This window comes from Mobula hypostoma, chromosome X1 (assembly GCF_963921235.1).
Source record: "Mobula hypostoma chromosome X1, sMobHyp1.1, whole genome shotgun sequence".
Classification (NCBI taxonomy): Eukaryota; Metazoa; Chordata; class Chondrichthyes; order Myliobatiformes; family Myliobatidae; genus Mobula; species Mobula hypostoma.
The window spans coordinates 26,944,023-26,962,778 of record NC_086128.1 but is presented as its reverse complement, the minus strand read 5'-3'; the positions used below and the strand labels follow the sequence as shown (position 1 = coordinate 26,962,778).

Here is an 18,756-nt window from a genome sequence, read left to right as displayed (position 1 = left end):
TGTGTTTGGTGGGGCAGAGAGAGAGTTTAAAAAACATGTGAAGATCTATTTCGTCGATTATAGATAAACAATAATGGACCCAGCACCGATCCCTGCGGCACATCACTAGTCACAAGCCTCCAGTCAGAGAGACAACCATTTACTACCACTCTGGCTTTCCCACAAAGCCAATGTCTAATCCAATCTACTACCTTATCCTGAATACCGAACGACTGAACCTCTTGACTAACCTCCCATGTGGGACTTTGTCAAAGGCCTTGTTAAAGTCCATCTAGACAAGATCCACTGTCTTTCCTTCATCATCTTTCCTGGTAGCCTCCCCAAAAAACTGTAAGATTAGTTGGACATAACCTACCACACACAAAAGCCATGTTAACTATCCCAAATCAGGATTTGTCTACCCATTGTATATCCAGTCCCTTATAATACCTTCCAATAACATACCCACTACTGCTGTCAGGCTCACTGGCCTATAATTTCCTGGTTTATTCTTAGACCCTTTCTTGAACAATGGAACATTAGCTATCCCATAATCCTCCGGCAGTTCACCCATGGCCAAGAACATCTTAAGTACCTCTGCCAGGTCCCCTGCATCTCCGTCTTGACCCTTTTCTAGATTCCAAGGAAAACATTACCCTTGCATCTACCCTGTCAAGCCTCATATGAATTTTATAAGTTTCAATGAGATTGCATCTCATCCCGCTAAACCCAAGGGACTGCAAATCTAGTTTGCTTAATTGTTCTTCGTACAACAAACCTGGCATCCCAGGAATCCAATAAATTCACAGAATAGGGTAAAGATGGAAGCACAGCGGCAGAAGTAGGTGCGGGTTTATGGTTCATTACATTAGCATCTTAGTCTCATGGTAAGTAAGTGTTGGATGCTGTTCTTTAAGAAACAAAGCACATTTACAGGGTGCTCAGCACAATCTTCACTGACTTGATTTAGTGCAAATGATGTATTTCACTGTATGTTTCAAATTACATGTGACAAATAAAGGTAATCTTTATCTTCAAGCATTTTAGACTGAGGCTGCACTCAGCTAGTTGTGAATGAGGATAGATTAAACCCCAGGCATTCTCATTTCTTTCCTTTTCCATTGGGCAGAACATACAAAGGGCTGAAGGCATGTACTGTATCTCCAGGCACAAGTACATTTTCTATCCCATTGCTATAAGACTATTGAATGGCCCTCTTCTACGATAACATGGACTCTTGACCTCACAACCTACCTTATTATGGTCTGCATCTTTTTGGCTGCCTGCACTGCACTTTCTCTGTAACTGTAACACTTTGTTCTGCATTCTGTTATTCTTTTCCTTTGAACTGCTTCAGTGCACTAATGCGGTGAAATGATCTGTATAGATGACATGCAAAACAACATTTTCACTGTACCTCAGCACACGTGTCAACAATAAACCAGTTTACCAACTTTATTACCAAATGAGTCTGCAGTACTTCCCTTGTACAATCTTTCCCTCAGTCCAGTACTGGAGAGGCAGTCTGGACTTGTGTCTCCCCATCTTGGAAATGGGATTTAAACCCCTGACTTTCTGAAACTTTATTCATTTCAAATATATTTTTTCAAGGTTAATACTCACAATTATATACTGTAATCAAAACCACTTCCAGCACTTGAGGGAAATTCTGCCTGAATCCATGTGGGATTTATCTAGTTATTACAGGGTTTTGTGCCACGGATGTCTATACCCCAAGTAACTGCTGCTTATGATTAAGCTCATTCTGTATATCAGCTATTCAAATATGGCAGCACTAGCAGTGAGAGGAGGGCAAATTGGGAGGGGAGGGTTTTTATCTTGGTTCAGAACAATATTTCCCTATTTGGCAATGACTCAGATCTTGTTTACAGTAGCCAGGAGAGAGATACCGGGGGTGAGGGCTGCATTTATACGAAGCCTTTCACCTCAGTTGGAGATGGAATGTACAGAACATGATAGACGGTTAGTACACAGCAATATCCTATAAAGAGCAATGGGACTTGATCACACGATGAAGTGGCGGAGCAGACTTGATGGGCCAAATGGCCTAATTCTGCTCCTATATCTTAGTGCTTTATCGTATAATCTCCTAACTCGGTGGAGTGTGCTGCCCACAGAACCACGGCTTGATTCACTGATTGCCCTTCTCTAATCTTAATAAGTCCCTGGTGGCCCTCACCAATTTTTATAGATACACCATAGAAGGCATTGTATCTGGATGCGTCATGGCTTTGTACAGCAACTGCTCTGCCTGTGACTGCAAAAAACTGCAGAGTTGTGGACACAACTCAGCGCCAGCTTCCCCTTTATGGACTCTGTCTACACTTCCCACTGACTCAGCAAAGCAGCCAGCATCATCGAAGACCCCACCTGCCCCAGATATTCTCTCCTCTCCCCTCGTCCATTGGGCAGAAGAAGTAAAAGCCTGAAAGCATGAACCACCAGGCTCAAGGACAGCTTCTACCCACTGTTATAAGACTATTCCCTATTAGCTAGTACAATAAGTGGGTAAATTGATGGAAAGTATTCTTAGAGATGGTATATATAATTATCTGGATAGACAGGGTCTGATTAAGAACAGTCAACATGGATTTGTGCGTGGAAGGTCATGTTTGACAAATCTTATTGAATTTTTTGATGAGGTTACTAAGAAAGTTGACGAGGGTAAAATGGTGGATGTTGTCTATATGGACTTCAGTAAGGCCTTTGACAAGGTTCCACACGGAAGGTTAGTTAGAAAGGTTCAATCATTAGGCATTAATTATATTGGTTGAGGCAGGTTCTATGTTGTCGTTTAAATTTAAATTGGATAGATATATGGACAGGAAAGGAATGGAGGGTTATGAGCTGAGTGCAGGTCGGTGGGACTAGGATAGGGTAAGAGTTCGGCACAGACTAGAAGGGCTGAGATGGCCTGTTTCCGTGCTGTAATTGTTATATGGTTATAATAAGATGAACTCTTGGCCTCACAATCTCCCTCGTCGTGCTCTTGCACCTTATTGTCTGCCTACATTGCACTTTCTCTGTAACCGTGACATACTGCATTCTGTTGTTACTTTCCCCTTGTACTACCTCAATGTACTGATGTGGTAAAATGATCTGTGTAGATGGGATGCAAAACAAATTTTTTCACTGGACCTCGGTACTTGTGACAATAATAAACCGATTTACCATATTTAATGTGAGGGCAAGGAGGGCAACTGAACCCTTTCAACTTTACAGCACCCGACTGAAATTGGCTCTCTCTGCACGGGACTTGTTGGTGCTGCCACCTTCCTGAGCTGCACATTTCAGCATCACACGTGGAGTTTCGTACCAAACCTCTGAGTCCTGATTGTGAAACTTTTTGGAACACTGATTAAATGTAGGCAGTCATTGTGCTTACATGTTGTTTTTGTATCTGTAACCTATGAGCCTCAATTACACATGGCTAATGTTTCAATGGAGTAAGCATGTGATACAATATATTAGGTTAAAGAATAACTCAACAAGAACCGAGCTGGTAAGCATGCTTTCCTCACCACCAAGGATTCAGCCACAATTCCTGCATTTTTCAACATTTACTCAGACAGTATTGAGAATGCCAATATTGGTCCTGTGTGAAGTGGCTGAGGCCAAAAGCATTGATATATTTAAGGGGAGGAGGGATGGGTGGGGATTGAGGAGGATCATGTGAAGCATAAACATTGGCACAAAGGGGCCCGTTTCTATACTGCACCTCCTATTTAGGTAAAAGACACTTGGACAAGAATATGAATAGGAAATGTTTAGAGCAAGGGTTCCCAACCTTTTTTATGCCATGGACCAATACCATTAAGCAAAGGGTCCATGGACCCCAGGTGGGTAACCCCTGGTTTAGAGGGATATGAGCCAAAGCAGGCAAATGGGACTAGCCTGGGTAAGAATCTTGGTCGGTATGGACCAGTTGGGCTGAAGGGCCTGCTTCTGTGTTCTATTGACTCTATGACTTGATGTAATTTGTCATAACAGGCAGACTGGTTGGTGATTGGTGATTAGGATGAGTTTGTGTCCTTCCTTGTTTGTCGCAAGATGTAATTGGATCTGCCTGCAGATTGAAACTTCAACATCAATCTGCTTTCACTAACATAAACAAAGGGATCATTGAAGAACTCCAGTGCCTTGTTGTTGCTCCCGGTAGATCCAATTGATGAGGCAAAGGACAAGACAAGATGAGAAAAAAATTCAAATGACCACTTTAACGCAAAATATTTTGGTAAAGATGCACTGTGACGGTCTTTAAAGATTAATTACAATTGTCTTGAAGACTGAAGTGAGACATTTTTAGATACTAAGTATGCTACAGGTTCAACAGAGCAAAGGAAGGATGGGGGAGAGAGAGGAGAGAGAGAGATTGACCTAAACACAAGAGATTCTGCAGATGCTGGAAATCTAGAGCAACACACAAAATGCTGGAGGAAAGTTCAAAGTAAATTTATTATCAAAGTATGTATACCATATACAACCTTGATTAATTTTCTTGTAGGTACCAATACAAAAATAGAGAAATACAGTGGAATCCATGAAAAATCACACATAACAAAGACTGACAAACATCCAATTACAAAAAAGGACAAATCGTGCAAATAGTTAAAAAAAATAAAGAAATAATACTGAATGGATGCTGTCCTTGAGTGCGATGGTATTTACTTTCAGGCTTTTGTATCTTATGCCTGATGAAAGGGGGGCGTTTTGGGTAGGTGGGGCCTTTGATTATTCTGGCTGTTTTACTGAGGTAGCGGTATGTGCTTTGACACGTTTGTGTCAGAGCATACGGTATACAGTAATTGAATTTAGAACCAGTTTATTCAGCGGTGATCTCAAGAAGCACTTTTGACAAAGGATATTTTGAAGCTGGAGTTCTCCCCCACAGAAAGCTGTCTAGACTAAAGGTCATTTGGTGCTTCCTGATATGATGGGTTTTGTTTAGTTATCTTATGGTGCTTAGGCAGGTAAATCTTGGGTCACAGATTAGCCAAGATCTGATTGAAAAGCAGATATATTAATACATTCAAGGGGGTGCATGGATGACCCTGAATGCTCACTTTGCTGCAGACACAGTCCAAGGTGACACTGGGACACACAGACCTGGAAGGTCTTGGCCTCAGTCGTGGCCCTTGCTCAGGTATAGCCATAAAACATATGACAATTACAGCATGGAAACAGGCCATCACGGCCCTTCTAGTCCGTGCCGAAACAGGTACCTGGCCTGTTCTGAGCTAAGTAATTGAGGGTAGCTTTGCAGAAGAAACAGCCACACTGATCTGCTGCTCTCAGTGAGACATTCTTCAGTGAACCCAAGTGTTAAATAGAAATTACATAAAATATCAGGTCATCGTTGTGAGATCAACGACTAGGCATTGTCATGGAGGATAGCCATCTTCATATCCCACTCATCCACTGGAGGACATTGATAACAACTGGATTACAATACAGATTTTAGACATCACCAGCACCAAGGTGATCATGAATACATCAGCTGTGATAATGGTTTTAGTCAAATATCCTACCACTTCCCTCACATGATGATTGGTTGCTTGCATGAAAAGTTGGACCTTGTGGTGATGCAACTGTAACCTGATCTTAGACCAAAGGACATAGGGACAAATTTAGGCCATTTGGCCCATTGAGTCTACTCTAGCTGATTTCTTTACCTCATTCTCCTGCCTTCTCCCTTTACCCTTAACCCCCTTACCAATCTAGAACCTATCAAACTCTGCTTTAAATCTACCCAATGTCTTGGCTCTCCATAGCCACTCTTATCTGGTAGGTCTCAATGAGATCCTTCTGAACCCCATCGAGTACAGGCCCTGAGACATCAAACGCTCCACATAGTTTAAGCCTTTCATTCCCAGGATTATTCTTGTGAACCTCCTCTGGAGCCTCTCCAGTGACAGCACATCCTTCCCTCAGATACAGGGCCCAAAACTGCAGAATATTCCAAACACAGTCTGGCCAACACCTTATAAAGCATTAGTATTACATCCTTACTTTTATATTCTAGTCCTCTCAAAACTAATGCTAACAACTTCCCAAGACAAGAGAGGACAACAGTGAAAGGGAGGGGAAGAAACGTGTTTGATTTATCGATAAAGTGTAGTAATACGTGCTGGAAATACTCAGTAACTCAACCAATGTCTGACAGAAGCATTTAATAGGCTCTTAAATAGGCAGAGAATGGAGGGATATGGACATTCTACAGAGGTTGTATTGAGAACACCCTGAGCAGCTGCATCACTGCCTGGTTCGGAAATTGCACCGTCTCGGATCGCAAGGCCCTGCAGCGGATAGTGAGGTCAGCCCAGAAGATCATCGGGGTCTCTCTTCCCGCCATTACAGACATTTACACCACACGCTGCATCCGTAAAGCAAACAGCATTATGAAGGACCCCACACACCCCTCATACAAACTCTTCTCCCTCCTGCCATCTGGCAAAAGGCACCAAAGCATTCAGGCTCTCACGACCAGACTATGTAACAGTTTCTTCCCCTAAGCCATCAGACTCCTCAATACCCAGAGCTTGGACTGACACCAACCTACTGCCCTCTACTGTGCCCATTATCTTGTTTATTATTTATTGTAATGTCTGCACTGTTTTGTGCACTTTATGCAGTCCTGGGTAGGTCTGTAGTCTAGTGTAGTTTTGTGTTGTTTTTTTACGTAATTCAGTATAGTTTTTGTATTGTTCATGTAGCACCATGGTCCTGAAAAACATTGTCTCATTTTTACTGTGTACTGTACCAGCAGTTATGGTCGAAATGATAATAAAAAGTGACTTGACTTATGTGGGCAGAAGAGATTAATTACTAGTTTAATCGGTTTGGCATAGCATCGTGGGCCAAAGGGCCTGTTCCCGTACTGTACTGTTCCATGTCCTGGGTTCGAAAGGACTAATGACTTGAAGGATTAATCACACCAGTGCGACCAGTTAAGAATCAATATTTAATTCGCAGGAAAATAACACAATTAGTATATAACAACTACTTAGAACTTTTTGTCTATACATAACTATGTTGTTATACCTTGACCCAGTGCAATTCGGCTACCGCTGTAACAGTTCTACAGCAGACACCATCTCCCTGGCCCTACACTTATCTCTGGAGCATCTGAAGAGTAAAGACTCCTATGTTAGACTATTGTTTATTGACTACAGTTCTGCCTTCAATACTATAATTCCAAACAAACTCATCACCAAGCTCTGGTCAACACCTCCCTCTGCAACTGGATCCTTCACTTCCTGTAGACTGCAAAATCAGTAAGTAGAGGCAACAACACCTCAACTTGGATTATTCTCAACGCTGGTGCTCCACAAGGTTGTGTCCTCAGCCCCCTCCTAGACTCCTTTACACTAAGGGATTACGTGGCCAGATTGTCCTCTAACTCCATCTACACGTTTGCAGATGATACCATCATATTGAGCTTCATTTCAAATAACTATGAGCTGGAGGACATAAAGGTGATAGAGAGCTTAGTGCCATGGTTTCATAACAGCAGCCTTTCCCTCAATGTCAGCAAAACAAAATAGCTGATCATTGACTTCAGGAAGGGGAAGCGGGGCACATTCTCCTGTCTAATCAACAGTGTGGAGGTTGAGAGCTTCAAGTTCTGAGGTGTGAAAATCCACCTATGTTGGTGCAGCCACATAGACATCATGGCCAAGAGGCTAAAGAAATTTAACATGCCCCTGTCGACCCTCACCAATATTTATCGATACACCATAGAAAGCATCCTGTCTGGATGCATCACAGCTTGGTACAGCAACTGCTCTGCCCGAGACTGCAAGACACAGCGGAGTTGTGGGCACAACTCAGCACATCACAGAAACCAGCCTCCCCTCCACGGACTCTGTCTACACTTCTCACTGCCTCAGCAAAGCAGCCAGAATAATCAAAGACCCCACCCACACCAGACCTTCTCTCTTCTGCCCTCTTTCATCAGGCAGATACCACCAGGCTCAAGGACTGGTTCTATCCAGTGTTATAAGACTATTGAATGGTTCCCTAGTACAATAAATTGGACTATTGACCTCACAATCTACATCATTATGATCTTGCATCTTATTGTTTACCCGCATTGCGCTTTCTCTGTAGCTGTGACACTGTTATTGCTTTACCTGATTTTATGTCAATACACTGTGTAATGATCTGATCTGTACAAGCAGTATGAACGAGCTTTTCACAATCTTTTTTGGTACACGTGACAATAATGAACCAATTCTAATTCCAATTATACAAACAATGGGTGTAAATCATCTCCCTGTAATCCAGGTTAGGAAGATCAGAAAATGCTTCACTTAATGATACTGTACCTTCAAAATTGTTTCTTTGCAACAGAACAATTTATAGTTCATCAGCTGGTCTACAGTTGAATACTTACCACAAGGGCTGACAACAAATTATCTCCTGTTAGCCATCAGACATATCAGCATGTACATCTGCTCTATTGCTATTCAACTCCACAGATCACAATGGTACAACAGAGACCCTGCAAAAAAAACCCAGAAGAGTCCATTATAATTGGATCAACTGGATAACAGAACCACACCTGCCTGTTCAACCCAACTCATTGGTCACACGCTTACCTCTCAGTGAAAAGTTTGTGGGTTCAAGTCCTCCTCCAGAGACTTGAATGCAAAACCCGGATAGCCATTCAGCACAAGGCCATGGGAATGCCACACTGTCGAGCAGAAGTGGACAGAAATACTGAGGGACAGCAGCACGTAGGAAGTGGGGCACATAATAGAAGGAATTAAGAAAATCTTGCATTTCCACTCAATGATGTATTACTCTAGTGCAGTGACTGTTCTAACACAGGAAACGCACAGCCAATTTGCACACAACAAAGCCCCGTGAGCACCAATGGCCACATTAGTCTTTAGTGCAGACACAAGAGCCTAGCAATGCTAGAAATCTGAAGTAACACACAGAGGACACTGGAAAACTCAATGGGTCAGATAGCATCTCTGGAGGGAAATGCCGTCAGTCAACATTCAGGTCAAAACCCTTCATCAGGACTGGAAGCAAAGAGGGGAGTTAGCCAGTCTAAAGAGGTGGAGGAAGTGGTCACTCAAGAGCTGGCAGGTGATAGGGGACTGAGGGGTGGATACTGACTTCAAAACACTGGGAAGAACCTATTTGCTCCTTTTTTCAAAGTACTGGGTGTGAGATGTTCTATGTCCATCTGAGAAAGTAGCTGTGTACAATGATTGTTGACAATCTGCAGTGCGCAGGAACAATGTAAGACCTTTTAACAAAATGATGATTGCGCCAGTGTCTCTCCAGAATCAACCAGGCATGCAAACATCCAAAGAAGAGAAGCAGGGAGACATGTACTATGTGGGGGAGTTGCCACCAATTAGGAAGTATCTATGGTTACAGTGGTAGGTGCCCAGAACGCCGCCAGGGGTAGTGCTGGAAGCAAATATGACGGTGGCATTTAAGAGGTTGTTATATCAATATATGAATAAACAGGGAATGGAGGAATGTGGGTCATGTGCAGACAGAAGAAATTTAGTTTAATTTGGCATGTGGTTGGCACGGATATCCAGGCCATGCCCTCTTCTTATTACGACCATCGGGGAGGAGGTACGGGAGCCTGAAGACCTACATTCGATTCAGGAACAGCTTCTTCCCCTCCCCATCAGATTTCTGTACAGTCCATGAACAATACCTCACTATTCCTTTTTATTTGTTATTTATAGTCATTTCATGTCTTTGCACCATATTGCTGCTGCATAACAACAAACCGTAGGCTGAAGGGCCTGTTCCTGTGTTATACAGCCCCACATACTGATCGAGAAGGGACAAAACGTGAGACACCTTTCTCCTCCCTCCCATTGGACAAAAGATACAAAAGCCCTAGAGATGTATCACCAAGCTCAAGGGAAGCTTCTACCCCACTGTTATCAGACTCTTGAACGGACCTCTTGTACGATAAGACAGACTTTTGACCTCACAATCTACCTTCTTATGGCCCTTGCACTGCACTTTGAATAGTCTGATAACAGTGGGATAGGAGCTGTCCTTGAGCCTGGTGGTACATGCTTTCAGGCTTTGGTACCTTCTGTCCAATGGGAGGGGGTTTCTATCCCATCGTTATAAGACTATTAAATAGTCTCCTGTAATCTTATAACAGATAACCAAATGAAATTTATCCCTCTGACTGCATTACTCCTTCTCTTACCCCTCACCTGCTCTCATGACCTGCCCTTCACCCACAACCTCCTTCCTCTGGTTCCCCACCTCCTTCCTTTTATTCTATGGTTCCATCTTCTTCAAACCTTTGACTCTTCCACTAATCACCTCCAACTTCTCTCATCATTCCCATTTTTCCACCTGTCCCCCACCTACCTACCTTCCCCCCTCACCTAGATTCACCTATCACCTGCCAGCTTGTACTCCTCCCCCCATACACCATCCTTTTATTTTGGGCTTCTGCCTCTTTTTTTCCAGTCCTCATGAATGGTCTCCATCCAAAACATTGACTGTTCATTTCCCTCCATAGGAATATGTGTTCCATTCCAACATCTGCACTCTTCCTTGTGTGCCTACATAGAAGTGCATCATAGTCGGCATTTGCTTAAAGAATCTTCCTTTGATATTCCTTACCTTGGGAATTTCTGTTGTGTAGCAAGTTCAAAATCAGATTTGATATCATTGGCATATGCCATGAAATTTGTTATTTTGTGGCAGCAGTACATTACAATACATAATTATAAAAATACATAAATTACAATTATAGATTTTTAAATGTATTAAATAAAAAGTGAAAAAAGAGAAGAGAAAAAAGTAGTGATGTAGTATTCATGGATCCATTGTCCATTCAGAAATCTGATGGCAGAGGGGAAGAAGCTGTTCCTGAAAAGTTGAATGGGTGTCTTCAGGCTCCTGTACCTCCTCTTTGATGGTAGCAAAGAGAAGAGGCCATGTCTTGAGTGGTGGGGGTTCTTAATGATTGATGCTGCCTTCTTTGAGGCGCTATCTTTTGAAGGTGTCCTTGATGCTGGGTAGGCTAGTGCCCGTGATGGAGCTGGCAGAGTTTACAATTTTCTGCAGTTTTTCCGATCCTGTGCAGTAGCCCCTCCATACCAGATGATGATGCAACTAGTTAGAATGCTCTCCACTGTACATCTGTAGAGATTTGCTAGTGTCTTTGGTGACATGCCAAATCTCCTCAAACTCATAATGAAGTTTAGCCGCTGGTGTGCCTTCTTGTAATTGTGTCAGTATGTTGGGTCCAGGATAGATCTTTAGAGATGTTGACATCCAAGAACGTGAAACTGCTCACCCTTTCCACTGCTGATCGCTCACTGAGGACCGGTGTGTGTTTCCTCGACTTCCCCTTCCTGAAGTCACCATCTGAAATTCTACCAACAATAGTTGTATCTTTGGCAAATTTATAGGTGGCATTTGAGCTGTTCCCAGCCACACAATTGTGGGTGTAGAGAGAGTAGAGCAGTGGACTAAGCACACATCCTTGAGGTGCACCAGTGTTGATTGTCAGTGAGGAGGAGATGTTACTTCCGATCCACACAGACTGTGATCTCCTGGTGAGGAAGTCAAGGATCCAGTTGCAGAGGGAAGTACAGAGGCCCAGGTTTTGGATCTTGTTGATTAGTACTGAGGGTATAATTGTGTTGAACACTGAGCTATAATCAATAAACAGCAGGCTGACATAGTCTATTGTCCAGGTGATCGAAGGCTAAGTGGCGAGCCAGTGAGATTGTATCCACTGTAGACCTATTGTGGCAATGGGCAAATTACAGTGGGTCCAGGTCCTTGTTTAGACAGGAGTTCAGTCTAGCCATAACTAACATCTCAAAGCACTTCATCACAATAGATGTGAATGAAACTGGGCGATAATCATTGAGGTCACCCTGCTCTCCTTGGCACCAGTATGATTGTTGCCCTTTTGAAGCAGGTGGCAGACTCTGACTGCAGCAGTGAGAGAACACTCCAAACAATTTGCTGGCACAGGTTTTCAGAGCTTCACCAGATACACCCTCAGGACCTGATACCTTGTGAGGCTTCACCTTCTTGGAAGATGTTCTGATGTTGGATTCTTGAGACAGAGACCACAGGGTCACTGGATGCTGCAGGGATTCTCACATGATAAAAAATGCTGGTGAACGCAGCAGGCCAGGCAGCATCTATAGGAAGAGGTACAGTCGACGTTTCGGGGTCTTGGCCCGAAACATCGACTGTACCTCTTCCTATAGATGCTGCCTGGCCTGCTGCGTTCACCAGCATTTTTTATGTGTGTTGCTTGAAATTCCAGCATCTGCAGATTTCCTGGTGTTTGGGATTCTCAGAGGTGTAGTTTTATTCTCCCTTTCAAAGTTTGCATAAAAGGAATTGAGCTGATCTGTGACTGAACTTTCACAGCAATTCATGATGTTAGGCTTTGCTTTGTAGGAAGTAATGATCTGCAAACCCTGCCTGAGCTGACGTGCACCTGATTCTGTCTCTAACCTCAATCGGATTGTTTTATTGCTCTTAAAATAGCCTTCCATAGGTCATACCTGGACATTGTATAGTTCTGGATCATTGGTCTTGAATGCCACAGATATAGCCCTCAGCAGCCTATGAATCTGCTGATCTCAAAGGCACACACTCATCCACACAGGTCTCGGTGAAGTCGGTGACAACTGTGTCATATTCATTCAGACTCAAAGATGAATCCCCGAACACTGTCCAGTCCGTCCACTCAAAGCAGTCCTGTAAGTGCTCCTTGGTCTCCCTTCACCATACCTTCTTAGTCCTCCCGACTGGTGCTGCAGTCCCTAGGAGTGAACACTACCAAGTCCTAGTCTAACCATGTAGATGTCACAACTAAGAAAGCTCACCAATGCCTCTGCTTCCTCGGGAGATTGGAGAAATTTAGCATGTCCCTGTTGACCCCTCCCAATTTTTACCAATCCACCATAGAAAGTATCCAATCTGGATGCACCACTGCTTGGTATGCAACTGCTCTACCTGTGATGGCAAGAAACCACAAAGAATTGTGGACACAGCTCAGTACATAACGGGAACCAGCATCCCCTCCATGGACTCTGCCACACCCACCCGGACATTCTCTCTTCTTCCCCCTCCCATCGGGCAGAAGATACAAAAGCCTGAATGCAGGTACCACCAGGCTCAAGGACAGTGTCTACCCCGCTGTTATAAGGCTATTAAGTAGTTTCCTATACCATCAGCAGGACTCTTGACCTCACAATCTACCTTTTATGTTGTTGCACCTTATTGTCAACCTGCACGGCACTTTCTCTCATACAGACCAGATCAATGCACTGTGATCTATGTTTCATGATGTTATCTGTATGAACAGTGTGCAAGACAAGCTTTACACTGTATCAATAAACCCGTTTCAATGTAGCCAGCGTTGGAACTGAGTTTTTTATCGTCACAATACAGTTGTGTTGTGGGGAGGGGGTGCAGTACACTTCCCGCTGCAGCTCCCAGAACGGCATCGTGGCGGTGCCATAAGGTACAAAGTACAATACCAAGCACTTTCCTGCCTTGACCATCTCCTGTTGCAGTATTCCTGCAACCACCGCCAAGAAATCAGCGACTCCCTTTATTCCTCAGTTTGAAGGAGAGGAGCGGCACTTTGTTCCGTCGTGGGCGTTTGCACTTTTTTTTAACGAGAGCGCTCCGGGGTTGGGGGAGTGGAAACCGCCGCCTTCCAGGAGTGATTGGTGACCTCACCTCTCAGACTCGAGTCGTTCTGGAAGCCGCTGGAGATTCCGGGTCGTGGGTAACCGGAAAAAGCCGCAGGTAAAACCACTTTTGCAATAGTTTAACAACTCCCTCTACTCTCCGGTCCTGTCCAGTTGTTTCCCTCTAAATCTAAAGTGTAAGATGCTGCCTTAGAAGGGAGCGGGTGGGAATGTTAAAGTTACGGGCAAAGTCGATGATTCATGTGATGTAATTGTGAGAATCCCCTCTGCTGGGGTGTCCCCTTGCTTTCGGCAGTGGGGACCGCAAAACTCCCGGGGCACACGGCTGAGGAGCTGGGAGGGTGGATCCAGCTGCCTTTCGGAAAACCGGCTTCTTGTCCGAGGGGGCCGACCCCAACTGCGTTAACAACGAAGATCTTTAGTTCTGGCGGTGGGGGGGGGGGGGGGATATTTTCCAGGGGTTCTCGGCGCCTCTATGCAACCTGTTGCAGTCGGGAGCCGCAGCATTCAGTATTAACACCGAGGGATATCTGCGATCGTGTATAAAACCGCTGGGAAGAGCAAACCTTGTAAAGAGGCAGCTCGTCTAAATGTGTGGCATTCCTTCATTCCTAACCTGCTGAAGTTTTGAACAGAAAAGCGCAGGATCAGGCCCTTCGGCCCACCATGTCCGTACTGAACTCATTAAACTATTAAGTAAATGCCTCGCCTGCACAATCTCCATCTCCCTCCATTCCCTACACATCCACGTGCCTCTTAAAAACCTATGTCCCATCTGCCCCCACCATCACCCTGGCAGCACATTCCAGACACCCGTCACTCTCAGTATTAAAAAAACTTGCCCCATACATCTCCTTTGAATTTACCCCCTCTCACTTTAAATGCATGTCCTTTGTTGTTAGATATTTCCACCCTGGGGAAATAGATACCGGATGTCTATTCTACCTGTGCCTCTTGTAATCTTACAAACCTCTATCAGCTCTGCTTTCAGCCTCCTCTGCTCCAGAGAAAACAACCCAATTTTGTCCACCCTCTCCATACAGCACAAAGACAGGCCCTTCAGCCCAACTCATCCATGCTGACTGCATTGCCCTGTGGGCTAGTCCCACCTACCCTCGTTTGGCAAATAGCCCTCTGAGTCTCTTCTTTCCATGTACTTACCCAGGTAGCTTTTAAACGTCGCCAGTATTCCTGCCTCAATCACTATTTCTGGCAGCTCATTCCAAATCCGCACCACCCTCTGTGTGAAGAAGCTGCCCCTGATGTCCCTGTTAAATCTCACACCCCCGATCTCAAATCTATACCGTCTTGTTTTTATCACCATGCTTCCTGGGGAAAAGACTATGTGTTTACACCCTCCCTATGCCCCTCATGATCCTCTATCAGGTCATTATTTATTGATCGATTGATTGCAATGCAGCACAGAACAGGCCCTCCTGACCCTCGAGCCGCACTGCCCAGCAATCCCCCGATTTAACACTAGCCTAATCGCAGGACAATTAATCTATCAACCTGTCTTTGGAATGTGGGAGGAAACCAGAGCACCTGGAGGAAACCCATGTGGCCATGGGGAGAACGTACACATTTTCTTGCAGGCAGCAGCAGGAATTGAACCCAGGTCACTGGTACTGTAAGCATTGTGCTAACCGCCCAATCCTCGTCACTTTATATAGTTTCATCAAATCTCTCCCCAGGCTTCTCTAAAGAAGATATCCACAGTCTCTCCAATCTGTAACTGATTCCAAGGACCATTCCCATCAATCTTTTCAAGACCCTCTCTAACTCCTTCACATTCATCCTATAATGCACTAACCTGCATGTTCATAAAACACTCGTCCAAAGACCCACTATGTCCTCTAAATTACAAGGATGAATATAAAGTACACCTTAACTCTGTTACAGAGCTGAGCTGTGTGACTAAATCTGAATCAGAAACAGATTTATTATCACTGGCATAGATGATGTGAAATTTGTCGTTTTGAGGCAGCAGAACAGTGCAAAGAAGTAAAATTGCTCTAAATTACAAAATAAATAGTGCAAAAAAAGCAAGGTGATGTTCTGGGTTCGTGGACTGTTCAGAAATCTGATGGTGGAGGGTCCTGAATTGTTGAGTGTGGGTCTTCAGGCTCCTGTACCTCCTCCCCAATTGTAGTAACGAGAAGAGGGATGTTCTGGATCGTGAGGGTCCTTAGTGATAGATGTCGCCTTCTTGGGGCACTACCTCTTGCAGTTGTCCCCAATAATGGGAAAGGCTATGCCTGTGATGGATCTGGCTGAGTTTACAACCCTTTGCAACCTTTTGTGATCCTTGGCATTGGAGCCTTTCACACCAGTCAGAATGGTCTCCACTGTACATCTCCAAAAATTTGTTAGACTCTTTGATGACACAGCAAATCTCCCAATGAAGCAGAGCTGTTGGCATACCTTATATGTGACTGTGTCAAGGTCTATGTCTATGTCTATAATGAGTGACCTAATCTCTCCTTTGGGTAATGGCAGCACATACGCTGTTACCTGTCCAGTGAGTTTTCAGAAGTGCCAGATTTGTGATGCTACTGGATTGCAGCACTGCCACTGCTGAGATTTGAGCAGGGAGCTGAGGATCACTTGGGCAGCGAGACAGGAGCACCCCTGTATTTGGAGTCCTTTGTTCCAAGTCAAGGTCTGACTGCTCCCCAAAAAGGCAGGATAATTTTTCCAAGGGGAGATGCGTCACTGGGGGTTCTCACTGGACAGTTGTTCAAAGAGGAGTAACAGCACCCAGCAACAAGCCGTGGTGATCTGATTTTCAGGCAGCAGAAGCAGATTCATCAGGAGCTCTTGGACACACTGAAGGGGGAAAATCTGGCAGGGTTGTGGAGAGAGAGCAGGGAGATTGCGGCTAATGGGAGGGCTCAACAGACCTCATAGAACTTTATAAAATCATGAGGGGTATGGATATGGTGGACAGTCTTTTTTTTAACCTCCAGGGCTGGGGAGTCTAAAACTAGAGGGCACAGATACAAGAGGGGAGAGATTTAAAAGAGACCCAAGAGGTAACTTCTTTGCACAGAGGAAAGTGAGTACCTGGAAGTGGTCAAAGTAGGTACAGCTGCAATATTTAAGAAGCATTTGGATAGGTACATGGAGGGGATGGGCTTTCTGACTGGTGTGGAGGCTCCAATGCCGAGGATCACAAGAGACTACAGATGGTTGTAGTCTCAGACAGATCCATCACAGGGACAAACCTCCCCAACATCGAGGACATCAGCAAGAGACGCTGCCTCAAAAGGCAGCATCTGTCATTAAAGACCCTCACCCCACCCCCCATGGCATGCCCTCTTCTCATTACTATCGTCAGGGAAGAGGTACAGGAGCCTGAAAACACATTGAACTTTTCAGAAGCAGCTTCTTCCCCTCCACCGTTGGATTCCTGAACGGTCCATGAACCCATGAACACGACCTTACTAGTCCTATTTACTTTTGTGCTATTTTCTTATTTTTGTGATTTACAACAATTTTAATGTTCTGTACTGCTGCCGCAAAACAACTAATTTCTCAAACTCAGGAGATTCTGCAGATGCTGGAAATCCAAAGTAACACCCACAAAATGCCGGAGGAACTCAGCGGGTCAGGCAGCATCTATGGAGAGGAGTAAACAGTCGACGTTTCAGGCCGAGACCCTTGATTGGACTTCATCAGGAACAAATTTCACGTGTCAGTGATAGTAAATCTGATTCTGATTCCGAAGTGATGCAAGCAGGGTCAAGCTGCCTCTGCTCAGTTTGCAGCAGATTTCACTCACTGAGTGATGACACAGCGACACACAAGCCAGTTGCAGAATGCCTACAAATTTCCTTGCTGGGTTGTGAAGGAATAGGTCTCCATGACAACCGTGACAAGCACTGCAGGCTAGTGACTCCGATTCAGATTCATACTTATCTAATGCGTTAACAACCAACCCAAGGATATGTTGAGGGCGGCCCACAAGTATCACCACACATGTCAACATAGCATACCCACAGTGTTCAGCAGAATGACATAAGCAGCAGTAACAACGGTATGACAGAACAAAACAAGACGACAACAGCAAAACAAACCCCTTTCCCACTCCCTCATGCACACACAAACAGGACAAAGATACTCTGTCCATTCCACATTTTCATCCAAATCATACAGAGGTCCGTGTGGAACACCTCCACCCAGAATAAGAGACATCTTCCAGAACCCTCTGACTTCTATGGGCAAGCCAGTTTGGATCCAATCAGCCAAGTCACCAAGGATCCCAGTTTTCCCAATGTCAATCCCATCCCAATATTCCGGATGAACCTACCACGCCTTGTTGAATGCCTAACTAAAATCTACTGCTCTACCTTTTTCAATCACTTTCAGCACCACCTTGAAGAACTCAATCAGATTAGTCGGTCATACCTGGGTAACCATGGGGAGGCATAACCTACAAGAGTGGTCATGTCAGATCAGCAGTAATAGTGTACAACTTCATGGGAGGAATCCAAGATGCTTTTCTAGATGGATATGTTGAGGAGCCAATTAGAGAAATGGCTGTTTTAGATCTGGCATTAAGTTTGAAAGTGATATTGTTCAATCTGAAACCAGGGTCTTAGGTTGAAGCTCCTACAGTCTTTTATATGTACGTAACAGGTAGGTTAGTTGTCTGTTGATTAGGTTAGGGTTAATGGAGCTTGTCAAGGGTTGCTGGGCGGTGCGGCTCGATGGGTCGTAAGGGCCGACTCCACGCCGAATCGCTAAATAAATAATGAATGATTTTTCCTGGAATGGAAAGGTCAGTACAATAGAGGGCAGATATTTAAGGCGAGAGAGGGAAAGTACAGCAGAGATGTGCGGGGCAGGTTTTAATTATACAAAGGGTGGGGGGGGGTCTGAAATGCCAGGGGCGGTGCTGGAGGCTAATAGCATTGGAGCGTTTTAGGGACTCTCACACAGGACATGAACATGGCGGATTGAAGGTCCCATCCTGTGCTGTACTGTTCTAAGTTCTGTGCATCCATATCCCACTGAACACATCTCCACATGTGGGTAACAGAGCCTCTAGCAATTT

At 44.5% G+C, this 18,756-nt stretch overlaps 1 protein-coding gene across 1 annotated transcript in view; it reads left to right on the top strand.

The window, feature by feature from the left end:
* The first annotated feature begins 13,640 nt into the window (after positions 1-13,640).
* Positions 13,641-18,756, top strand: part of slc39a5 (solute carrier family 39 member 5) — a 52,344-nt gene continuing 47,228 nt past the window's right edge. Inside the window, exon 1 of the mRNA XM_063037663.1 lies at positions 13,641-13,794. The gene's annotated coding sequence lies outside the window, so the exon portion shown is untranslated. The remainder of the gene's footprint in view (positions 13,795-18,756) is intronic.